Source organism: Trichoplusia ni, chromosome 12 (genome assembly GCF_003590095.1).
Source record: "Trichoplusia ni isolate ovarian cell line Hi5 chromosome 12, tn1, whole genome shotgun sequence".
Lineage (NCBI taxonomy): Eukaryota > Metazoa > Arthropoda > Insecta > Lepidoptera > Noctuidae > Trichoplusia > Trichoplusia ni.
The window spans coordinates 6,376,499-6,404,430 of record NC_039489.1 but is presented as its reverse complement, the minus strand read 5'-3'; the positions used below and the strand labels follow the sequence as shown (position 1 = coordinate 6,404,430).

Below are 27,932 nucleotides of genomic sequence, written 5' to 3'. Positions count from 1 at the left end.
CGTACCTAACATCACCATTTTTCTCAATTTAATTATTAATGTCTAGACAATTTTAACTCTTCATTGTGTCAAGAAATACTTGAGATATGTTTGTAAGACGTAAAAGTACCTTTTACGATTTAATTATTCTGATCGTAACGTTTACGATACGTAAAAACGATTCCTTTGAAATGTCGGTAAAACAGTTTCAAGAGTTAAGTATTCAAACTCATTTTAAATGTTCATTTTTAATTACTTTGACGCTAAAATTTGACTGTGTCAAAGATTTATTAGGACGTGAAAAATGTTTTTAGTAACGTCTACACCATAACAAAATAACAATTAAGATTGCTCTGTCAAGAATCAAAGCCTATTTTATATAAAAAGCGAGCGGTGACTTGTAACGTGTAGTGATTAGCTTCAATTGTAATATGGTAGACCAGAAAAGACGCCAGTACAGTTTTGGTGTTTAGACCATTAGATAAGAACTAAGTGCTAAGTTTAGGTATGTTATTCGTACATAAAGAAAGGTACTGAAAAAAAACTCGCTGTTATATACCCCGTTCTGTGGTATCTCAGACTCTATGGCCGTCGCAACAGGTCTTCTTCTTCCATACCTCCTATCTGACGTCATCTTACAAGAAACACTCTACAAACTCTCAACTAGACAAATACATCGCGAAATATAATATAAAGAATGCAAAATATACCACGTGAAAATAAGTGAATATTGAATTTCTACTTAGAGTTGCTAATTAAAATCTTTCTACGTGTTTTATAACGCTGTGTCTGAGTTTAATGGCTTCGTTCTTTGTTTATGTTGTAGGTATTACGTATTTCTAAATATTTTGAAATTATTAGAAACTAGGTAAGGCTGCATGTACGGACATGGTATTGGTCATGTGCAGCGGGTTCGATCCCCACTTAGAATGTGTGTGTGATCTATGAATGCTTGTTCTGAGTCAGGGTGTCTTTGTAGTTGTGATATCAATATTTGTGAATCTCCTAGTACATGATTCGTTTCCAGGTATTTACCAATTTTTCCATACATATTCAAAAGGAAGAAAATCTTCCTTTGGAATATTAAACGGAACAATTTCTCTAATACCGTTGCCACGAGTCACTTAATGGTTCTCAAGACACAATAATTTGTCTCGGAATCGAACAGACGACTTCTTGCATAGTAGTGAGTGCCACTGACCATAAGACCAACTGGACAGAGTACACTTCTTAAAATCTTAAGTAATAATTAAAATATTCTAGAATCAAGTTGGCTTTATTTTATTACCGTGAGTTATAAATTTATGAAGTCGCTTTGCTGTCAAAATTTCTTAGTTTCTCTTTGTTATTTATGACTATGACGTTGCCAAATTTCTGAAGTGTTTTTACTCTCCTCCCGCTTTATATAAACTACATAAAATTACAAAAGAACAACTCAAAGGATTAATATCAAAATATAATGAATACTTAAAATTAATGTTACAAAATAGTTTTGCGTAGAAGCTTTTTGCCCTTAGCCCTATAAAGTGTCTAAAACGTTTAATGTTAGGGTTTCGTACCCGAAGGGTAAAAATGTAAACCTTTTACTGAAGATCTACTGTCTGTCTGTCTGTTTGTTCGTGGGTCTGTCACCAGGATGTCTCATAAATCGTGATAGGTAGTTGAAATATAAGAGATTATGTATTACTGCTGCGGCTTCAACAGCAAACTCTTAAAATAAAGGTCGAGGTTAAGCAACATTTGCTAAGGCCATACATCTGTTGGTGGGTATGAAAAAGACACTTATTTATATTTGGACTATTTGTTCTTCACCCTGAGTTTCACGTGTCCGACTCGAACTTGACGTTTCTATTTAAATAATATTATCTCTAACTTAAGTCTTAAAGTCGAAAGTTTTTGAATTATTCAAATGACTTTTATTCTACTTAACTTTATACATAAAGATATTATTTATCTTAATCTATCTAGTATTTGGGTTTAGAAACCAATGTGTAAAAACAGAACATTATAACTCAGGCTCCGCTGTCTGTCTGTCGGTCTGTTCGTCCATATGTACCTCATGACCCTTTTGTTGCCACTGTATAAAAACAAGGTTAAGCAACGCTTGGTGCTATCGCCAATGTGCCTTGTGACCGCTTTCTTTCAAATTGTTTTTAACCTACTTGTACGGGACCCTCAGCGCCACGAGTCCAACTAGCACCTATCCGGCTTTTATCCGTAATAACTAACGGACAGACAGATGGAAAGACTTTCACAATCATACCTAATATTAGTTCATCAAACAGTACTCGTATTTTAGCAGTTTCATTTCAATAGTTCCAAAAAACAATGTTTTACTACCTAAAATAACATGCCTATTGGTGTTCAATAAAAGAATTGTAAAAAATAACATACGTGAAAATTTTACGATTTAAATGTTAAAACAATATTTGCATATGTCCGAACTATTTGTATAAAATGTTATCTAAAATTTTGGCGCGATAAAACGTGAATATGTTTGAAAACACTATCAATAATCGCTATTGTTATCGTGGAACATGGATTACATTAAAAATGCATAAATATTAAATACTCTAAAAGTAGCTTTTAAAGTCGGGTAATCATAATAGGTCAGGGTAATAATGACTATTAAACCTTTAATAAAAAATAATTATAAAGTTTCGATTGCTTTGTCTAAAAACCGACGTGGGAACTTTGGCAAATATTCTTGATAATTTACGTTCTTTTCAACTAGTCATAAGGTTCTTTTAACTAAAAGTTAAATAAACTGACATTCGTATTAAAACGCGTGTAAAAAAATAAAATTTTATCTTTCAACTCAGCTTATCACTCAGTTAACCACTGGATATAGCCCAACTTACGCCACAACACTCGGTCGTCCACCTTCGGCATTGTACCCAGTCAGATCATAGGGAAAATACCTAACTTCCCTAATTAAAAAAGTCTCTGTAACTTTGTATGTTCTTCCATACAGTTGCTCCAAAATGGAGTGAAGAACCTCAGAACTCATCACTACTCCTTGGAAGAGGAGGTCACATCTCGTGCAGCGCCAACGGCTACCCTCAACCACAGACGCATTGGCTGAAGAAAGACAGTGAGTACAAATAAAAGCAACAAAGCATAAAGAGTTTTTTTAGTAGAGGTTTTGTTGAAAGTAATTAAAATACGAGGCCAGAGTGCCACAAAAAGTCTGTATCAAAACTTGAATAGTATGTAAATTTGTAAGTTTTAGTGTGATGAAGAACTTAATTTGCAGTCAGAATTAACTGAACAACACGGTCAGAAAATATTGATAACCGACAAGCTCTTGTTTTCAACAATGATTATTGTTATTAGATAACAATTCATTGTCGAAAATTCGACAAAATTATTTGAAACTATTGCAGCCTTCCTTTTACTTTATTTTATTGCCATATAAATCATTGTGCAATTGAACATTGATTTCCATTATCATTGTATCCAAGCTAGTCTTTTCTTAATTTTCCATTCTTTTAGTTGTATCAGAAACATGGCGACCAGTTCTGGAGATAGCTGGTGGCGGTGTACTGAGTCTATCCAACGGATCTCTGATATTTGACTCAGTGGCGTTATCTGATGCTGGACTATACACGTGTCACGTTGAAAATGGAGTTGGAGAAGCACTCAGCAAAACTGTATGGATTTCTGTTAATAGTAAGTGGCGAAATCATACCGTGAAATTTTGAGATTCATGATAATGACGTACCCCCAAAGTGCTTGGATAAGTTCCTGACCAATTTCACATACCTTTCCTTTGTATTGACAAAAACTATTTTTTCTTCAAGACACCAAGTAAACCATCAGAAACCTTTATTCTATTGACAATGCTGATGAAACTTCAATTATTGAAAATAAATGATTATTTTATTTAACAGAACATTACTTGCTTGGAGATAGTTCTTGGATTTCCTTCTCGAAAATCTATCATCAGTTTTTTTTTAGCCCTTGAATGTACTATAAAGTCCCAGTATTTTGCTTTCTTCATCAGATTTTTTAATTTCATCCATGTAAATTTTCTCATAAAAATAACTTCCCAAAAGTCAAGTCGCTTGTTTGCGTTTACCCTAAAATTTCGGTTCAAATTCCATTACTTACGTCATCGAGATAACCAAGGTTTAATTAATTCTAACAACTTGGGAACGAAGTCCATTTTCAAGGCTGTTTTTCTTTCATTTATACTTGTTAATATTTTTGAGTTATTTTCAAAGAACTGGATATTTATTGAAGTGCCGGTTATAAACCCTTAAAAATGTACTGCAAGTAGCTAACCAAGGAGCATTCTTATATTTATTTGTGACCAATTAGGGTCAATACACAGGTACACATAAATATGTAGTATATAGGTCTTACCTTACCATGTTTAAACATTTAATGATCCAATACACTACCGGGTGTTACGCAAAAAACCAGACACTAATGTTTATGTAACATTCATAATTATTGATCATGCCTGAAACGCACATTTCATTATTTTCCAATTACAATTTTAAGAGCTTGGCATTAATACCAAATGCACAAAAAAGGATGTCACTCACAACCCAACTTTTTTAGAACCGGTGACTTTCGACGTGGTATCGAGGAACATGACAGCGAAACTCGGACAGCAAGTGACTATAGAGTGCCAAGCGAAAGGTGATGACCCTATCAGGATTATGTGGACGAGGAACAGCAAGCCTATTAACCCTTTAACTCAGAGGTAATGTTGAGTTTATATCTTTTTAATTTTTGTTTGTGCGAAAATTTACATTTAAACGGTTGTTGAAAAACCAAAAAAAAATGTTTCATTTTATTTTTAGGCCTAAGAATTTTTAAGCAAATTTTTTGTCTCTCATTGTTTTGCCAAGATAGTTGATACATAAAAATACATTACCACTAGTTTAATTCATCAAAATCCCAACAAATGAAGCATGTACCAGCCAAAAGCAAAATTCAGATTCCAATGAAAGGATAAAAATGACAGCGGTTTGAATATAAATTGTGCATATTGCTCTAAACGTTAATCTCTTTACTCATAAAGTAAGTTGTGTCTACGTAAGCTATGAGTAGTTGCTAAACAGGTTTTTCTTGCAGAGTCAAGATATCCGAAGCGAAGTCCGAGGATGGTATGACAAGCATACTAGAATTGCTGCAAACTGAAACAAGTGACGGTGCTCTGTATCAGTGCAGGGCTGGTAATCCATTTGGGGCTGATGTTTACAGCGTACATCTTAATATATTAGGTAAGTTTGAAGAATAAATGTAGAATTTGGAAATGAGGATATTGATAGTGGTTTCTTAGGTTTACGCGAATGTCACACGGAAACAAAACTACTTTTACGGATTTTATCGCCGTTTAATTTGTTGATCTTCTTCTTATTTTCGTAAGTAGCTTTTATTGTTTGATGGGCTCAGTGGTTGATGGGCATCTAGAGTAAGTATGGTAACGTTGTAAAACGACGTATTTACAATGGAAACATCAGATTTTGTCAGAGTTTAAAGGCGTTAAGCTACGTCAGCCACACCCTTAGAAAATTCTCAGGTTTGCTGATTTCCTGTCAATTTTTAATAATTTATACGGAATACGAGCCTGCGACTTTCGACTAAATATGTAAATAGTAAGATTGAATTTTTCTGGCATTCTCTCGTTAATTTGGTCTTATAAAGCAGTCACAGCACAAAGCCACTGTTAGCTAACTGCGACGGATCAGAAATAAAAAAGGACTAGAAGCCGTCGCCAACATTGCTATTGGAAAACATAAGCCGAATAGAAGTTGCCCGAGGATCCCGCCGCGTGAAACTCGATTAAATAGTTGTAAAGCATAATCTAGTTTTCAAGGCAAATATAATATATTCTATCTTTTATGAAAAGCAATGATATATCTCCGTTATTAAATGATGTACCTAAAGGTTTACTCACGCGTATTTATCGGGGGTGTCCGACTAGATATATCTCCGTGCCAAAAATCTTCAATAGTTTTTCCGTCAAAGAGTACCACGTCCATATATTCAAACATCCTAAGAATCTTTCATGTTTATGATCGTGTAAATTGTGTAACCAGAACAAAAATTTAAAACGTATATAATATTTTCAAATCCATATAACTTAGAAGTCAACAAATCATTAAAACAGGAAATTAATACGACCACAAGTCGAGTGGAAGGACGAGCAAAGTTCACTTCACAAGCTATGATACTAGTCCCTAATAAGATTTCTAGGAAATTTACAGCGAGCTATTAAGTATAGGATTATCGCTAGTGTTCGGGCCAAATGAAATTGTACTAGGATTTGTTTATGTCTAGAATGCTTGTATTAAACCTCACGACCTTTACTTGGAAAATAATTGCTAATATTATTAAGACTGAGTTTATTGAGGTAAAGGTTTTAAGAATTCTTCGAAACTGTTATTCTGAATGGAGAGTTATAAAGTAGAAATTTTTAGGTTAATATTTATCTTTGTCACTTTCTGTAGATGGAAATTAGCAGTTTTTAACAATTCACTTGCGTATGTCCAAAATTTTTGATGTCGAATTAGCATCTTGCTTTTTGTAGAGGCAGCGCGTCAGCTCACGATTAAAGACTCCATTTGGGTTCGAAACTTGTCCTAACTCGCTAAACCAATAATTACTCATGAGTAAACCCTTATTAAATCAATATTCCACGAAATTATTAAACTTAAAATATTCAAAAGTACATATTTTTAAAACTGGTCTAAATAACATTGAGAACATTTGAAAATTTTAGAAAATAAATCGAACAATATGCTGATTGGAATATTGCCGGGAATATAACAATCAATTAATTATGAAAAGCCGATAACTTCCACTACACCCCGCAAACCAATTAACGTCGCAGACCGCAATTAACGACTCCCTGTATAATGCTCGGAATATACCAGACAAGTTTTTTAAAACAGGATAGCTGGGAGATTTGTAGTATTCCGGTTTACATAAGATAGGTATTAGAATAGAGATTCTTGCAGCTAGTAGCCAAGCTTTGTTAAATATTAGACATCTTTTTAAGACCAAATTAGAGTACTACTACAATACCACTTTACGAAACTCATGGTTACTGTGGAAACTAGACAGCACCCTCATCATCATCGTTAGCCAATATTCGTCCACTGCTGGACGTAGAAACTAGAAAACAGCCTAATCTTCCCAAATTTTACTGCTTCTCAAGTGCTCTAATGTAAATGGTAATCTAATGGAAATGCTCAGCAAGACATACACAAACAAGCACTCGTTTTTCTAGTGTGTGTATATCAATCAATCAAACAATTAAGAATATCGCAGTCCACTGCTGGATATAGGCCTGTCCTAAGTTACGCCAAAACACCATGCGGTCATCGGTCCATCCTGGCTACTATTAGACAAATTATACCTACACTACAGCTAATTACAGCTTACTCGGTAAATTAATAAAAACCTCGTGTGTTTCGGTCATTACGGTATCCTAGTTCAAATAGAGGAAAACTCATGGGTATTGCGTAGGTACATAAACTATTATTACTACCGGTATCTAATCTGACTCTTTTATTTGCTGTTTAATTGCAGTTACGATTAGAACTTTACCTTGGGGATATCCTATTTTATTGCCGTTTACATGCCACTAATTAGCTTTGTTTCTATATTTTACTCGTTCTTTGCAGAAGGGTTATGCTACCTTTTCTATGTAACTTCCTCGTAATTTTTATTTGGACTTTTTGTTTGATTTGGATTCATTAGAAATTAAATCGACAATAAACATACGACAATCATTTGAAATATATTACCAATGAGTAAACTGCCCAGATTAATTTGTCCCTCAGTTTAACAAATATTTTTCAGAATCTTTAAGAGTTTCGTCATACAAATTCCAGTTTGTTACTATGCAACGATCCGGCAAAGACATGCTTACATATAGCAAAGAAAAACTATGAATCTCTTCTCTAATAATGAATTCTTTCTTCCCCCTTTAGAACCTCCAACACCACCAACGGATCTATCAGTCGACTCCATTAAGAGTAGATCTGTAAAGCTGTCTTGGAGAGATATGACCAGATCTCTCGCTCAGTTCTACAGTCTTCAGATCAGCAGCAGCCAAAGACTGTCTTGGAGTAATGCTAGAGTTATTAACATCACTAGGTAAGTTTGTGTCTGGTGCTTAAACTGTATTTTTAATAATTTTCATATTTTTTTTGTCGTGACGTCTTATAATTCGATGGAGCCGCTGTACGTACGTGAAAATGCCACGTTATCCTGGTTGTTAGGCGGTCTCAATTGTTTTTCTTATGACGTTGATAAGTTCTACTATCGTCGGTAAACCGACTTTACACACAACTGATTTTTTGTTGATTGGTGATTCACAGATATTTCATTCACTCGTCCAAAGACACCCAAAATTACCATAACGTAATTAAAACCCAAGGCTTTGATTTAAATATAATTAATCCAACCAAACTGGATATTGAATCGATTGATTGATGCTCTCATTAATTTTAATTAATGTTTTGGATTATAATGAGACATAATGAATAATTTATTTATTTTGCAAAAAGAAAAACAAATGAAGTGGGTTCCTTGTAACAGCAACTTTGCTTTACTGAGTTAGAGAAATAACACAGATTTAAGATAATCCTTTTTGGTTTATTTTAGTAACAAAAAGTAGTCACATTCGTTCCTTATATCTGTTAAGAAGGCTGTTGATTCAGGACTTAGGTCCAATCTTAGACTAAGAGATTTCAAAGCTTGTGACTTTGCAAGAGCCTAGACGTTCTTCGCTATTTAATGTTCAATGTTTGGTAGGCTATTGTGTTTTATTTTAAACTCTTGCTCTAAAGTATTAAATCCTTGTTTTGGAGTGGCTTCAAAAACAATTCGTCCACATAGCACTAATTCAGACCAAGGATTCGTTGGTGACACAAACGCTTATCCTCGAAATCACACTTGCTTGTCCATTATAACATAACTGTCCATATAGGAAAGAATAACGAGTCCTAAGATACCACCTTGTGCAACCCACAACGGAACCCTTCACCTTGTAAAAACTGACAGCTTAAAAATGTATTCATATTAAAGTCAAATAGAGAATTAGTATGAAGTTATCGCAATGTAAATAAATTGTCAATTGGACAGCATTTATTGTATTTTCACTATCTCACTTTGCGAGTTACGCAATGCAGTGGATAATTTTACAGTAAAATTACTCTATTATTGAAATAAAACTTTATGTTATAACTCTTATCTTTTTTGTGTTTGTAATACGACTCCCGCAGTAAGGAATTGAATCCTTGTCTCTCCGTTTCACACGCATTAGGTCACATGCCTAAAGATAGATAGATAGAATAGTCTTTATTGCACACCACATAAGTACAGGATTGGATACAAATAAATAGTTAAATAGTGCCACTATGGGCGGTCTTATCGCTATAAGCAATTTTTTTATCAAAAACACACAGTAGGTTCAGATCAAGCGTTGTGAATCATACAAATGCTTGCCCAACGCGGGGATGATACGCTCACAGTGGGTTTGACGTAGTGACCTCTACCACTCGGCTATCAGTGCACTTAAATTGAAAATTGAATTTTCCAATAATTATTTTTCTATTTAGATTAGAAGAAATACGCCATACAATGGAGGTTGATGACTTACTGCCAGCCACCAGCTACACAGCGAGGGTTGCCGGGGGCAACCAGGCTGACCTCAGCCATTACTCCACTCCAGTCAGATTTACAACTACCGAAGAAGGTAAGAACAGTACACTTGATTTTCGTAGATCATTTGTTTCGAAAACAGAACATTAAAATGGAGATGAAGGTGTCACTTGATCGGCACGAATGTCATTGAAAGAAGGTATTATAGCCATCAAGTTCAATAATTTGGCATTTGATTCTCGTCAATATAAACCGACTAAAGGTATTATTTTAACCTGAAATCGCTGTCATTTGTTCCCTTAAGAAATCATCAAGTTTAGATCAGTAGTTTTAATTTGACGGTTGTATGTTTTTGCCGTGAAAATAATATTTTTTTTTATATTCTTTCTCCAGTCTCCAAGACATTCCTTGTTCACGGAATCGATGTTTCTACATTGTTTACCTATTATACTTTGACATAAGGTAGAGAAATGAAAATAAACATTATTTTTATTGTTACACAATGTAATTCGTTTCAATCAATCAAATGCATAAATATTTATATAAATTTTCCGGCTCTGATTCCTTTTCTACTTCATTTCTTTCTACTTGTTCACTTTCCAATATGAGAACAAACGCACATCTTATACATTACACATTTAGCATGATATCCATTATTCTTTCCTTAGCTCCATCCTCACCACCCATTGGCGTGCAGCTGGAACAAACGGAGTCACCTGGAGAACTCCGAGTCAGATGGCTGCCACCGCCCGCTGATACTCATAACGGATTGATTATAGGATATAGGCTGAAAGCTGTTCCACAGCTGACTGGAATCAAAGGTATGATGACTTACTTAAGACACATGACACTGTTAGAAAATATCTAGGTACCTAGATATTTTTTGTGGTACTTATATTCAATTTAAAGAAGAGCTGGTTTGAATAAATATTGAATATTGCAATTAAGACACGGTACTTAAATTAGTAGCTAGTACAATTAAATTAGTACATTCTTGATGCAGAATAATTTTACAGTAGAAAAGTATGCAAAGCCAAAAATAGCAGTGTTGCCAAAATTATTACAGTACTTTGTAACTCACCCAATGGTCAGTGTGTAACAATGCTAACATTTTGCTTGTTATTTAAGACAACATCATAACATTATATTACAATTATAACTTGAACCTTTTTAGTGTCTTTTTGCTCATCCCGATAAATACCAGTGTCTCATACCTATCCGATTTCTAGAAACAGAGGAAACCAGTGATAAAACTATCAAGACGGCATCTCTATACGCAAAACAAGAGACAATCGTAGGAGGACTTCTGAAAGGCGTCAGGTAGGTCCTTTATATGAAACATTCAATAAGCAAACAGGAAAAGTTCTGATTCAAAATCAAAATGTTTACGAGAACATTTAGAAAAATGAAATGAATTTCTCGAGAATTATTTACTTGAAGTACGTTCGTTAGCGCTCGTTGAATTCTTTATTTAATATTGCTCGGTATTTATTTTAAGTCTTTTTTGTCATGTAACATCCTCTTCCACTTTCTAGTTTGTTATAGCAAAACTGACAATAAGCATGTAAGGAAATGTTTATACAGGGTGTATGAAAAACTCTGTCCGATCCTTGAAAGACATAATGTAAGTAACTTGCCATACGAGTCAAAAGAAGTATGCTAAAGCATCTAAGATAATCACAACTATTTCTCCATTTTCTATACACCTTAATGATCGGACAGGTTTTTTAATGCATAACTGTATAAAACTAAAATGAAATTCGTCCAAATTTAAAATTATCTTTTTATTTATTATTTAGGTACGCAGTATCAATAGCTGCATTCAACAGTGCAGGTGCAGGACCATTCTCAGTTCCATTATTCCAAGATACGAGAGAGGGAGGTAAGTGATAATTATTTAACTTAATAACATTGTATAAAAATATTACTTCATCTGAGGGTCTACCAACACATCTTAAAGTAATATTATCATGGTTAAATGATGCAACAGTTTTCTCACACGTATTTATTGGGTTTGCCCGAATAGTTTGGGTCCAACCGGAGTCCTTAATCATGAGCTGTCGCAAGTCGAACTGAATATCTTTTTTTTATTCTCTGGTTAACTTCGTAGGAAAAGACCCGATCCTTTATAAATGCGTGCACGGGGACACAGGTCCAACGTGCAGAGGCCTTCTTGAGAACTTTAATCTATAATGTGATGGGGCATCTACTAGGGATCATTCGCCTCCGCTCTTTTGGAGGACGGACATGAAGAATCCAAAGTAGATGTAGAACTATTGCAAGTATGTGTGTAAAAACACTTGGCTATTGTAAAAATGATACATGTTATGTGGACCAAACGGACTATTATTATTATGGTTGTGGAAGAGTGATAGACAATTCACTTACACATAGATCAGCGTCTCCCTGCCATACCTTCAATAATATTACTATAAGATGTGGCGGTAGGCCCCCAGGTCCTTTCATCCGCATTCACCAAAAAAACCCCTGTGCAAAATTCTCCTCTGTTTTTCTCATCTAGCAATTTCCTTTTCACTTGTCGCTCATAAACTTCATCCCACTTTATCCTTTCCGTAATCCCGTAAATCTCCAATTAGTCCACATCTGATAAGCTAACGTCTTCAGTGAACATTATCACACCGTTTATACCGAGTTCCTCAAGAATTTTATCTAACATCAACTATGTAAATTGCTGGAACTTTGTCTGAACAAAGTTCGCCTCGTAAACCTTTATCGCCTTCATTAACATTTTGGAAACTTTTATGTTGTTGTTATAATTACTCTTTACATTTTACACCTTTTGTTTGAGACGTTATTTCAAATTCTTTGTCTAACTTATTGTGATGTCTGAGTTTAGGTTCGCTTTTGTTTTGAGATGTCTAGCTCTGAAGGATGAAACTTAATGAAAATTGATAGTAAAATTTGTGGCGGTCTTAATTTATTTGACCTAGTTAATGTAGTATATATTTAAAACGTTACTACTTATTTAAATTTAAGTATCTTTAGACCACGGTTTTATTTCAATTCTTGACCTTTCTTAGATGTTTCCTAAGAGTAATATTATAATATTAACTTTTGTAATACGGATTCCAAATAGTTTTAGAAGAGTATACTTAGTAAATTAAATGGATCGCCGACTGCTTCTAGACCCAATTGAAGTTCGTAATTACAATTATAATCACCAAAAGTGTTGTTGTAATCTTACATTTTTCTTCATTCAACGCAACGCACTAAATTTCATAATTATGTCTTTAAAGTATGTCATTTTATATATAGGCTGTAATGCTATTGTCTAAAAAGTTTAATCTGACACTCAGAACTCCTTTTTTATTATGACATGAGATTTTTCTTTGCTCGTTTATTTAAACTTTCTTAAGGAGAAAAGTTCAAAACTGATTTAACCTACGCCTCCTTATTCTACTTTAAGGCCTCCGTGTTTAACTTTCATAGTAAAATGTCTTACTCACTCGTCATTCGACGAAAGGACCAAAATATTTTGGTCCTTTCGCCCTAATTTATTTTACAATAATGATGATAATTAAATGCACGCTTTGGTAGTTAGTTTATGAATTTGTGAATTTATTTGAATATTGAATAGCTGATTAAGGTTTTATATTCAGGAAATAATCAGCGTTATCGACGTGAACAGCCATCCTATTGTTTTATAAATATTATTATTATGTGCAATTAAAATTTAACCATTATTTCACATCGATTTTCTTATCTTTTAACACAGCCTGGTGACAGATGGACGTACATAGGGATAGTGGAGCCTTGGTAATAGGACTTCATTTCTACCCTTTGCTTACGCTACACTAAAACTGGACTTAACATCCATTGTTGACATCAGCTGATCATTCATATCGATGTTCGAAAGAGGTTTTTTATAATATGATTAAGCGTCACTGAATTGCATAATGAGTTGTTACAGTAGGTTAGGGCCCCGATTCTGCTATTTACAACGGTCGATGAATGAATGGCAGTTGGACTTTTGAAACTATTCCTATTTCCTTAAGCATTTTGTTTACTCAATGATTGGTTTTTTTTTGTATAGCCCGTGATTTTTCCGCCCCGTACCGAGTTTCGAGTTTGAAATAATGTTCAAAATAATACGAATAGTGCGAATTTAATCATCGGCCTTTGTAAATAGCAGAATCGGGACCTGTATGTATGTTGTAGACACGAAAAGGTATCTCTATACTGCGAGTAGCGAAATCTCGTTTACACAACGTCGAAAATAATGCTTTAACAGCTCATACTAACAGGCTGTATTAGTTTTAAATATTCATGACAAGATTGTAAGTAATGGAGGAACATCTTTCTAGAAATACGGTATTCAAGCAATCTGTCTGCAGTTTTATTGTTGAAGTTTTCGTTTGAACTTTAAGAACCTTTAATTATAATAGGTTTATTTTAATTATTGTATTCTTTAACAGTTTTAGTAATTAACGTAACTTTTTTAATTTTATTTCTTTAGTAGAATCTCTGTGTAAAGTGTATGAGTCGAATCCAGGAAACTTCGGGAAAAAAATTACTTTGAAATAATTCGAATTTGTTTTAGGTAGAATTAACCTAAAAACCTATTTAAATAATAGTACTAACTAACTATTTTGTAATCTAGTTATTGCGTTTCAAAGAACTCTTTGTTTCAGATTAGTATAGAATAAAAAAAATGTTTACTTAGCAAACGAGTCCGTTAGTCATTATTGAAAAGTACCACATGTTAAATTACTATTATTTTAGAAGATTTTTTAGGTTTTCATGTTACATTTATATATTTACATCACATTTCTCCATATATGCATATACTAACTAAAATATCTATTATTGTACACAAACAATAACAGATACGTACTACCTGAAATAAAAACCTTTAATCAAATTACTCTCAACTAACAGCAGCCATCATACATTACCTCATATTTTTTTATATATAGTGTTCTTATTTTATATAAATCCCAAGCCCCATTCCAGCTTCTCATTTCTAACTACTATTACCCATTCAAACCACTCTTATTCTTCTCCACTAGCTCCAGAAGAAGGACCATCATCAGTGGAATGTGGCGGAGTGACGTCAACAGCGCTACGCGTGAGCTGGCAGCCGATACCGCCGCACAAGCAGGCAGGAGCTCTGATAGGCTACACAGTGTTGTATGCTGCTCAAGGTGAGGTTCTAGATAGAGCTACAGGTTTATTTGTAGGAATGAAAGGTAAAGATCATCGTCTGATCAGGACCAGGCCTATTCCGGATGCGTTCGTGTTCAACGTGGCCTTAAAAATGATGTTAGCAAGCTCCGTTTAGCTAGTAAGGGATAGAAAATACACATAGAAAATGCATACAACTGCGTTTTTGCTGATCACGCGCAAAAAAGCGAAGAAATTGTATCTCAGCCAGTTTGTAATACCTGTATATGCTGTCTATCTATGTTTAACAAAGAATAAAAGATTTGATTAGAACATGTGTTAGTGCCTAAAAATAATGATGATGCAGATACTTATGCAATGTCCGTTAATTACCCAACGTGAAAGGTTTAGTCTTAAAGAAATTGATTGATTTGTAAACAATAGTACATTTTTATGTATTTGTAGTGTAAAAGTAAACCATTCAGAATATCATTTGATACGAGTTTGGAGTGTACACACAAACTAGTGTATTACCGTTTTCTATCCGACTGAGCGAAAACAAAACTATGTCTAACCGACTAACTACAAAGCAATAATTTGGTCTTTATAGACTAAACTACAGAACAACTACTGGTCGATTTTGAATAAATCTTTTAAGTTTAAACACATTAAGATTTCAATTAATGATCAACAAAAACGGAATTTTAAAAGGTCGACGGGACAACGTCGCGTTTCTAGAGATTATTTTTAGTATGAAACTCAAAGTATTGGTGTTAAAGCGAAACGTTACATTAATACACAAAAAAATAACATAGCAAACATAGTAGTTTAATTTTAATATTACTTATTAACTCTATCAAGTTTGTAGTAAAAACTAACAAAAACAAAAGAGCACCTAGTCCTTTGATCCGCGCTTCACTACTAAACTCTACAAAGCATCAAATCAGGCAACTACGGGCTCATGGTACGGCCGTCTTCTCTGTAATTATGTAAATCTATCCAACAGGTCGACAATGGATGAACTCGACGTCTCTCGTCACGGAACTTCGGCTACAAGGACTCTACAAATTCACTAACTACACCGTCAAAGTGGCCGGGTTCTCTAACTACGGGCTTGGTCCTTATTCCTTCCCTATTATCTGTGCGACGTTGCAAGATGGTGAGTTGCGTAATCTGTTTAAGTTTTTTCTTGTTTGTGGCTGTTTGAAGCTGTATAGTTGGGTTTCAGTTTTCGATTTTCACAGGGAGTTGATAATATTTTTCCGACGACATCGTTTTCGTTGTGCGTCTGTTTTTTTTTTGGTGACTTACTCCGTAATGACATAATGTGTCTCCTTGATAATTAATAAATATAGATTACAAGAGCTCCAACGATATACATCAATACCGACTGAGTAATTGACTAAAAAAGAGTTTAAGTCAAATTCAAAGCCTTGATGACTATTAAGTGATGCTAAATAGTCTAAAAAGATCTTAATGCTTAAGGATTATATTAATTATTATATATAAGGTAAAACTGAGATTGCTGATACTCGTATATATTTTTTAATTCAAAGTGGCAATATTTTAATTTAAGCCATATTTAAATTAATATACATATATTATAATCTCCCAACTAATATAATTGGCATATACCTAAAACTCTACATATCCTGCAACTACTCCCGTAATTAAGCAGTATCTTGATAAGTTTATAATTTGGTCCTTTTATTCCCAGTGCCTGAAGCACCGGCGGAAATTAAACTGCTGGCTCAATCGTCGACTACTCTTTTAGTTAGCTGGAAAAGGCCGAGACAGCCGAATGGAAGGCTTTTACATTATACTGTGTACTGCAAGCCGACGGCCAGGTAAAGATTGATTAATTATAGGTCCTTTTTGGTCCTAATATGATTTAGTCTCGTTCTTTGATTGTGAGAGAATAACGTTGATGAGTATAGGTATGATGATGATCATCATTTTTCATCACAAAGTACTCGTATTTCAGCAGATGTTGCGCATATTTAAATATCGATTGCTACTAGAATTTTTGAACTTTCTTTATTTAACAAACAAAATTAATTTCCAATTTTAAAAATTACATGCATTTACATTTACTTTCAATGTAAAATGTTATAACATCTTATACTCACAAATCAATTGCGCTTTGGGACAGATTTTACATAATAGAAGCATATTATATGAATTGGATAAATATTACATCCTCTTTATAATAACAATATGAACTTTAAAATCTTCATTACCGACCTGAATGCTATACCCGACTATCTTATTACGCGAAGCTGGCGATTGTCAATAAAAGTACGGGATTCAGCACTCGTGATAACCTCAATAGTCTAACAAGCTGGTCTTCTCGTGTAATTAAGTTTTCTGTAACGGCAGAGCATTTTCTATTGCATGCAGTTAGCTAGCTAATTCATGGTAAAGGTTTGAAGAAATTTCTCGTGCATTTTAAGGGGTATATTGTCAAAGTGTGAACATGTCTGTTCGTAGTCCTTCGGTAACCAAGTTGTATTTCACGAGATATGATAGCTAGACAGGTGTTTTTTATAGGTAATATATTTCTGTAGCCTTTTTTCATGAAAATGGACACGGCAAAGCAACGGTTGCTACAGTTACAAACGTGATGATTTTTAGTATAGTTATTTTTCTTAAGAATTTTCCGAAGCTGTGTTAGGAGTAAGACTTTCACTTACCCGTTTTTTAATTAAAAAAGAAAAAAAGTATTTTTAATTCTTTTCTTGTGCTTTTAACGTTTTCTTTTAAAAAAAGGAAATTCAGTAAATTAAAAATTTAACAGTTAACCCACAGCTGGACATATCTTTTTCTACATGTATCTTTCATTCTTGTCTGCTTTGTGTGTGTATTGTATTGTATAATAAATGCAATACTATACTCAAATACTTAAAATCTAACGTTTTTATAACTAAACTGTTAGATGCCTTCCAACATTACCTAATCAAGATTAAAGCTACGTTCTTACCTCCAAAAGTCCAAGTATAAAAAAAACTTCTAGCTTTCTTTATAGTCAAATAAAATCTGATTCATACTCGTCAAAAAGCGGAAACCTAATTTCTTTAACAGCATTAACTAATTAAATCTAAAGCAAAGATTACGCTCAAAAAGATTGAGGCTGACTTGCATTTTTTAAACCTTGCTCAAATGTAACTCATTACAAAAGAGCTGATTAAGATGTAATTAAATCTATTAAATGTTAAAAAGTAAGCAGTTTTGAAACCGTTATTGAGGCACGTTTCATTTCATTGACCATTATTACTGATCTATGTTTTTCGACATTTACTTTTCAGGGTGTCGTGTTTTTTTTTCCAAGAATTACGAGTATAGAAAAGTTTATAGAACTTTAGACATTTTTTAGTCTTCACTTATCAAAAAAATGGTCTATAACATGTAGCTATGTCATATGTATGTCATAATGAAAATTTATTTATTTACAAGAAGTTTTCTTTATTCGAATTATTTGGGCTTGCTGGCCGAATCCTTATAATTTAAAAAGAAAATTCGGGTAAAAATATTGTTGGCTATAATCGGCTTAAACATTTATATTTATAACTTACGGTGAAATTAATTATTTACACAATAGACCTTAAAAACTTCTCTCCTTTGCAAACAATCACACATAAAGTCATTATTTTTCCCATTAGCAACGACGGCCCCCAAGCGATCAGGGTTGACGTCCAAAGCATCACTGATGCCTACGAAAAGTCTCAGACCTTAGAACTGAAAGGTTTGAACGAAGGTCGCCAGTATGACGTGTGGGTGACAGCAAGCACACTGGTTGGTGAAGGACCTGAAAGTCGGAGAGTCACCAACACGCCTTCCCAAAAAGGTACGTTATTTTTTTTCTTTTTTAAACGGCTCCCATACTAAGGAATTTAATCCTTGTATCGCAGGATTCACTAACATTCAAGTCACATGCACAAAGACATTCAGACTCAGGAGAAGCATTTGTGGATCACAGAATAGCTTATCCTATACGGGGATCAAAAACGCGACACGTTGCGCTATGGGTTTGGTGTGACCTCTACCATTGATCTATCTGTGCATTCCTTGTACGGAAATGTTTTCTATTCTAAAATACCCCCGAGATGACTTGATTTGTCTCAAACATGTTTAATGCGTATATTTTCTATTTTTTTGTCACGGGTTCATAGGTTCAGGTGTTGTTCATTCTGCATTTTGTAGTTCATTTTGCACGTTTGAGAATTTCAAGGGAAAAATCTTCAAACCAGTCTAAAACCGATTCCAAGAAACATGTAACATTTAAAGAAACATTTGGTTATCTCCACAGCTCTGATGATGTTAGCTTTTAATCTCAATTTATTAAAAGAAAATATAGATTTGCAAATAATACAACATATTTTTTTCCTTCTATTCTTGTATTGTTCCGTCTACTTTGATCTTTATGAGAAAAGATTCCGCACTAAGGTATTACTAAATTTTCGTTGGTTGAGATCACCGCGCCTAGCCTATTATGGTAAGTTTTGTGTGGCGGTGATCCCCGCGTACGACAAGCATTTGTGCGATTCAAAAATGCTTTTCCTGAGTCTGGGTGCTCTGGGCGTGTGACTTGAATGCTTGGTAACCCTCCGCGACACAATTTTTAAATTTTTAAATTATTATTAAATTCTACTGTTTTAAAATAAAAGATAATACAAAAAAGCTGTTCAATATGACTTTGGTTTTTGGTTTAGTGGTAGCTGGCGTTGCGTCTCTTGGTGGAGAAAATAACGGTAGCGGTAAGGAACTCCTTGCTTCTCGAATGCAAAAGCGTCGGATCCCCTCCGCCAAGGACAGTGTGGTATCACAATCAGAACATCATCACTCACCATCCACGATTCACGAGGCATCGTGATGATAGTTTACTGATAAAAAGTAAGTCATTTTTTGTTTTGTTAATTATTGTACTTATATATTCATAAAGGCTGAAGAAAAACATCATGAGGAAGTCAGTTTATAAAATATTACATGTTTGATCAATTAACTCGCAGTTTGCGTGGTGACCAATGCTCATGCTTAGGAAAGACGAGTTGTCTCAATTTGGAAAAATGGTTAAAAATTTCCGATATCATTTTTGCTATAAAGTTCATAAATATGTTTAAAAAGTTTTAAACTAGTTCATGCCAGTAACAAGTTCGATTCCTTAGTTAAAATATTTCGTTTGCACTACGTACTTCATTAAAAATACCACTTCGCATGAGTTATTAGAACCAATCTGACAAAAATACATCATAAATTATGATATTGTAAAAAACATAACTTTCTTAGTAAAAGTATAATGCTGTCTATTTTAGAGAGTTCAATATAACACCAAAGTTTTATTTAAAAAGTTTCGATACTGAGAATGTTTAGCCGTGACTTTAATAGTTCTTTATCTGTTTTGATAGCTCCAAACGTTTATCGGAATATATGACAAAAATAAAAGAAGAATACTACTACTAATATCTCGCAAAGACTTTTCTAGCATGATAAAGTAGCTGAGAAAAGATATAAACTGGATAATAAGCCAACAACACTTTCTGTGTTGTATGGTAGTCACGTAGCGATTAACGTAATTGAGTCAGCAATGTTTTGTGAAACAGATTATGTCGAAAGCGTTCTGTTTTTTTATATTCGTGACGATAAGGAATAGTCCTTGAAGATGAGAATATTTTGAATTTTCTTTTTAAATCCGCTTTGGTTGAAGATCACTACTCAATCTTCATTAAAATCAAAAGACGTTCATGCTACTGGCCTAGAAGGATGCTTTCCCGTTCCAGGTATTTTTGTTGGTTAGGCTCGGCAATCCTCTTGTATGCCCGTTGCCTGGGGGGAGGGAACGGGTAGTGTGAAACCTAAACCGCCATGCTAGGTCATCCTCGTTTTTGTGTCGGTGTATGCTTCTTAGAATCTCCTTCTAGGTCTGCCGCTTGAACGTCTCTGGTTTCAAAAACCACGAATAATGGGAAGAAACATTCCTTTTACCTAACAGTAGACACGCTCAAAGTAAAAACGATTAATCTATTATTCTTAGATTGTAATTGGAATTTCTTTTTTAGGTATCGACCAGTCTCTCAGTGGGAACTACACTTGCTTGGCTAAAAACCTTTACGGTTCAGACTCCGTAGTATTTACGGTGAAAGTTCTGCCGTTGCCGGACCCCCCGACATTAAGAGCGACCCCGTACAAAGATTACATTATCGTTGAGTGGGACGAAATCAGGTCTTATGGGAACGACTCGTATGGATTCGGAATCAGTAAGTGCAATTATAGTGTGGCTATTTGTTTAAATGTGCATTTGTACGGATCCGAACCTGAAGGAATAGAGCAGTTTTAGTGAGGCAGTGCTGTCTCTCCGAGGCTGTCTTTAATGAACATATCATAGCTAGATAGTTGATTTTTTTACAGATAATAATTTATCCATGTAGAATTGTAGACGTTACAACAACAAACGCTAAAAATAAAGATCGAGGTTACACTTTTACCATCAAACGTCTTTCTTAGTGTCCTCTTTCTTCTATTCACCATGTTTAATGCGGTTTATTTTTTCCTAATTTAATATAACAGAAATACGTACGCAATATTTTGGAAATCTTATTTCCTTTTATTAGTTCATTCTAATGGTGTGTATCCAATGAAGGTATAATGTAAGCAAAAAAAATCTCTTTTAGTTAGCTTGCGTTTCAATGATTAAGGATAAGTACATATATTCTTGGATGAAACTAAAAAATAGGAAAACATCCAATCTGTATTTTTAGAAAACTAAAAGCATTTACACAGCTTTGAATGTTCATCGGTTGATACGAATGAAAATAAAGAATATTCTTCGGATGAATTTTAATCCTCTTTTCACGAGCGCGATGCAGAAAAAATACCATCATACGTAGAATTCAAATTTTGTCCGAACGAAAACTGAGAGATCAAAAACTAAAAGCTATTGCGGGGAATAGTTATTCTAAAACTGAAGTAGAAGTTATTTAATTCATCATCTCAGCCTATCGCCGTCCACTGCTGAACGTAGGCCTCCCCCAAAGAGCGCCAACCATCCCGGTCCTGGGCAGCCCGCATCCATCCGCTGCCAGCCACCTTCTTCAAATCATCGGTCCATCGTGCCGCAGGACGTCCTACACTACGTTTGCCTAAACGTGGTCTCCACTCTAACACGTGTCTGCTCCATCGACCGTCTGTCCGTCTGCAGACATGGCCGGCCCATTTCCACTTCAGCGTGCTGATTCTGCGAGCAATGTCGGTAACTTTGGTTCTCTGGCGGATGACTTCGTTACGAATTTTATCCACCAGAGATACCCCGAGCATCGCTCTCTCCATCGCACGCTGAGCAACCTTGAATTTATGGACCAGGCCCACGGTGAGTGTCCACGTTTCAGCTCCATACGTCATTACGGGTAGGACGCACTGGTTAAAGACCCTGGTCTTAAGGGATTGTGGTATCGACGATTCAAAGATATGACGTAGCTTCCGAATGCTGCCCAGCCCAAACGTATTCTTCTGCTCGCTTCCTTCTCGAAGTTGTGTCGCCCCAGTTGGATGGTTTGGCCAAGATATATGTATTCTTGCACAACCTCGAGAGCAGCGCCATTTACGACCACGGGTCTCGGAAGAACAAGGCCATTGTACATGACTTTAGTTTGGTCCCGTGTGGTGCCGGGCTAGAATTGCACCACCCCATTTCTTCTCGTGGGTGTCGTAGGAGGCGGACTAAGGGACAAAACAACACCGGGGGCGGGCAGCAGCGCCCCACGGAGAATAACTATACCACAGAACTGCGGTCACCAACCCGCATGCCAAGCGTGGTGACTACGGCAAATCCCCCCCTTATGCAGCACAATTTAAATTCACGGCCCCCAGTTCCCGGTAGCTGCACTATTCCTGGCCATGGTACCGGCCACGGTAACGGTGCAGTGGGGGGTGCTAAGAATCCCCGGGTGACGGCAGGGTACCTACGCAAATTGACTTTGGCGACGTATAACGGACGTACACTACGGCTGAACGAGCACGTTGCCGAATTGGAAGTAGAGTTAAGTCGTATTAACTGGCATATCGTAGGGTTATCAGAACTTCGAAGACAGGGGGAGGAGACGATAACTCTCGAGGCTGGTCACTTACTCTATTTCCGAGAAGGACACCAACCATCTCAAGGTGGCGTCGGTTTTATGATCCACAGTCACTCAAGGGCAGCATTGTGGAAGTTGGCAGTGTGTCGGCAAGGGTGGCATACCTTGTTCTTAAAATAACGGAGCGTTACACTTTGAAGGTCATTCAAGTGTATGCCCCAACGTCTTCGCACCCAGACGACGAAGTCGAGGCCATGTACGAAGACATAGTGAAAGCTATGTCTCGTACCAAAACATTCTACACTGTTGTCATGGGTGACTTCAACGCCAAAGTAGGAGTACAGAGAATGGCGAGTCGAGAGTGGGTCCCTTCGGCTTTGGCGCAGAAATCACAGGGGCAAATGCTGGTAAACTTCCTCGAGGCTCAGGGGCTCTTCCTGATGAACTCATTCTTTCAGAAGAAGCCCCAAAGGAAGTGGACCTGGCGGAGCCCCGATAACGTGACGAGGAACGAGATAGACTTCATTATGTCAAACAAGCGCCAGATATTCAGAGATGTCTCTGTGATTAACAGGGTCAATACCGGTAGTGATCACCGACTGTAAGAGGCACTCTGAGTATAAATCTCAAAATCGAGCGAGCGCGATTGATGAAGTCAACTCTCAGACCAACCCTGCCCCAGGTCGAGGCTGGCTGCGAAAGCTTCCAGTTGGAGCTACCGAAATCGATTCGCTATGTTGGAAACTACTCAGGATATTAACGACGCCACCGATTGTCTGGTACGGGTTGTCCGTGAGGTGGGCTATAAGTATTTTCGACCGATGAGTAATGGACGCAAGTCGGCACTCACCAGCGAGACCCTGGAATTGATGAGGAAACGGCGAGAAACATAAACGCAACACCGTCTGAGCGTCAGGTACTTAACAGGGAGATAAAAAAGCTGATAAGACGCGATACTCGGCGTGCGAATACCCGATCCATTGAGCAAGCTATAGAGCGGAACCAAGGCTCAAAAGTATTTTCCAAGGCTCATATCTCCCGTTGTCACCTGACAAAACTCAGTACGTCACAGGGCACTACCGTTACCTCGAAGCCAGAGATACTCGCTGAAGTCGAAAAGTATTATGGGGACTCATACTCACCAAAATCGAGCCCGCCCCAAGCACACAGCGCGGATGACCCACGAGCCAGACTTACACGCCACCTTACAGACGAGCTTCCCGACATTGACATGGGTGAGATTAGAATAGCTCTCGGACAGCTACACAACAACAAAGCTCCGGGAGATGACGGAATAACCACTGAGCTGCTCAAGGCAGGTGGAACACCTGTCTTGACAGAGCTTGTTAAGCTCTTCAATTCCGTCATCCATACTGGCATAACACCGGAGGCATGGAGCAGAAGCGTGGTGGTATTATTTTTCAAAAAAGGCGATAATACGCGGCTTGAAAATTACCGCCCCATTTCACTTCTGAGCCATGTGTATAAGCTGTTCTCGAGGGTTATCTCGAATCGTCTCGCCCAAAAGTTCGATGACTTCCAGCCACCGGAGCAGGCCGGGTTTCGAAAAGGCTACAGCACCGTGGACCACATACATACGCTAAGGCAAATTATACAGAAGACAGAGGAGTATAATCAACCTCTATGCCTAGCGTATGTGGACTACGAAAAAGCCTTCGACACCGTCGAGACCTGGGCTGTGATGGAATCCATGCAGAGATGTCTCGTGGACTGCCGATATGTCGAGGTGCTGAGGTGTTTGTACAAGGCCGCGACAATGACCGTTCAAGTACAAGAACAGAGCACAAAACCAATCCAATTGCGTCGAGGAGTAAGACAGGGAGACGTAATCTCTCCGAAACTGTTTACAAACGCATTGGAGGACGTTTTTAAAACGCTTGATTGGAAAGGACGGGGATTGAACATCAACGGTCAGTACATCTCACACCTGCGATTTGCAGATGACATAGTCATCATGGCGGAATCTCTGCAGGAGTTGGAGCTGATGCTTAACGGCCTAAGCGATTCTTCGCGACGTGTGGGTCTCGAAATGAACCTATTTAATTAGTATGAGTAATTTACAACTCATTATTTAACTATCCGGATTTACAACCGAAAATGATGCTTTACTGTTTGTGATAAAAAGTGAATTTTAAATTTTAGTTTAATGTATTCAAAATTCTTGTATTGCTTTTAAATCTTCCCTCATCACAGCTAAGCATTCCATACCTTCTCAATTACGATAAAACCTTACTCAACATTGGTCTTCCAAATTAAAAACAAACAACGTTCCTAACGCTTTACTTACATTTAGGTTACAACCTAACTTGGAGAGAAAACGACGGGCTTTGGCAAGAAGCTTGGCCAGTGACGCGAGAGAACCGTCTCCAAGGAATCCAACAGCACACACTGGCTGGTCTCAAATGCGGGACAAAGTACTCCATCAGAGTTACAGCTACCGACAGTATTGGTACCTCAGCACCAGCCCATATTGACGTCACGACACTGGGTGGAGGTAAGTCCCTTTCAATTGTAGGAAAATATTTATAGAACGGTCTGGCTAAGTGATTGACTGAAAATATGCCACGTTTGGCAAAATGGGAAAATATTTTTATATTTAGATATATGTGTTAATAAGGTTGATTTTGTGGTTGAACAACTGAACTAGACATTGAAGTAGTGGGCTTCAAATATATGTATTTATATATTGTTTTATCATATAAATGTACCACGTTTAGTTGATGTTGATATTGATGTTCTGACTCACAATTTCAATACTAAAATCCATCTCAAACACGTACGGTAACATATCTTCTGCCTTTGAATCTCAAATAAGCAATTGGAGCCTCCATTATCGTAGAAAACAAACGCTTATAAATACGAGCGTAAATTCTGTATTCGAGTATCTCCTATGAGTAATACTCGTACGTGCTAATCGGGCGGTCAGCGAAATTAGGACGGCGGCCATTTATACAAGATCCTACATCAACAGTCTAATGTACAAACGTGATACACTTGTGCGTACTTAAGGACCATTATTTTTCCTTCTAGATATATTTTGCCTTTATTTTTGTTGGGACTGAGCCATTTAAACGACATTCGAAGTTATTCAATACAATTTCGCTATCGCTCTGCATTTCAGAATCATTCACTGTGACGATACAGTAATTCCTCTTTCGTATTTAAACAAATATAATGAGATAATTCCATTTGCACAGCACCAGTATCGCCGCCCTCGACTGACTGGCTTTGGAGCAACGCCACCCACATCTACATACAGCTCAGTGGCTGGGACGATAGTGGTTGTGATGTCATCAGATGGGAGGTGGACTATAGAGTGCTCGGCTCAAGTCTATGGCATCGGGCTGAGAATAAAGCAGTGAGTTATTTTTTATATTTGGTCGATGTTTTCAGGAGTATTCTTTGCCTTAATGATTACCACATAGTATCTTGTTACCAATTAATTATTTGAGGTCGGTGCACCTCAAATTTTGTTGCTTTGATTAAACTTGTTATCTTATAATTATTTTATTTTATTATAATTTAAAATATCCTTTAATCTATTTGTGTCTTTTAAGTTATAACCTAACATGAAAAGTTTCGGAAACAGTGACTATTTATACCTGAATTTCAGACGCTTTGTGTTTTTGTTATTTTTAATTGCTTAATTTTAAAAATGCGTTGTGTTTTCATTTACTTGCAACCGTAAGATATTCAAGTTGCCTAGTCTTAAGAATCATTTGACATTGAAGTTATCAAAAATAGACGTCTTACCAAACCTACTTGATGGTTTGGTACTTTATCTCCTATCGTATTTTTCCCTTAGCCCATGGATCTTAATCTTGGCTGGAGTTACATCGAAGGCCACTACCAAGCTCCACCACTCCGTTCCATACCGACATCGTACGCTGTCGGATCTCTCGCTCCCGCAAATTGGTACCAGCTAAGAGTGACTGCGATAAACGATGCGGGCTCAGCTTCCACTGTTTATACTTATGCAACCAAGACGCTTGAAGGAGGTGAGTTTTTTATTACGTTTTAAGCAAATTTCAGTATCTGTGGGCGCTGCCAAATTGCTTGGTGGATCTTACCTGCCACCTATTTTCGTTACGTAGAATCCGAATATTTATAGCCTCATAATCTTTAGTGGCAAGATTTATTGTTCATGTAAGTCAAACTTTCCGTAAATTAATATCATCTTTGAAAATTGACGTGTTAAAATAAAAGTAATATGATAAATTGATGTTCTTTCTTATATTTTTTGTACATTAAAAAAAAGCTATTGCAAGTTAAGCTTCGCTTGATGCAGTCAATCCGTGGATAAGCTCATTATGTCATATTGAGTTTCTCCGTCATTAAAATTATGCACCGGTTTACTCAGGCGTATTTACCAGGATTGCACGACTAGTTTCGGACCCAACCGGGTCATCATGAGCTGTCTCGGCGGGGTCGCGAGTCGAACTGATCATTTCATAATGAATCATTCTCACGATAGTCACTATAGACTTCTTCCGCGTTTCGGAAGGTAGTTTAAATTGTGGCTATTATTTATCCATCTTTGCCAGTCGCCAGATACATAGAAGCCAGAGAATCAGACCGCCAGTCTAACTAAGAAGTATCGTGTTCCCCAGATAACCGGGCTGAGACACGCTCCGCTAGGTAGCCACTCCTTGTAAATCCATCACTTTATCATACATTTAGAAAAAGGCTAGGATAATGATAACTATGACCAATATCATGAATAAACGATTGAACTGATCACAAATTAGTTACATAGTGTGACCTAACAGTTCACATATGAGTAATGCAGTCCATTACCAGTGCTAATGGCAACTAATAGTCAGTGCTATAGGATCTAGTGGCTATTGTTATTATAGTACTAACTGTAAATCAATGGCCGTAAAACGCGGTTAATGTTTGTTAAGGAGTCGGCTATTGAGCTGCCATCGATAGTATATTATAATGTTACGATATTTTATAAAATTAGATCCTTTGATGCGTTTTTTGATGTTAAGCTACCTAAAACTAAGGTCAATATTGTTAAAAAAAAATAGTGATTAACCTAAATATACCTGAATATTTTTTTTTGTCACTAACATTTTAGAAGATAACAATCAAAGGCTTATTACATAA

The 27,932-nt window shown here is 36.3% G+C and overlaps 1 pseudogene; it reads left to right on the top strand.

Annotated features, from left to right (window-relative positions):
* Positions 1-26,895, top strand: part of LOC113499328 — a 56,614-nt pseudogene extending 29,719 nt beyond the window's left edge.
* The last annotated feature ends 1,037 nt before the right edge of the window (positions 26,896-27,932 follow it).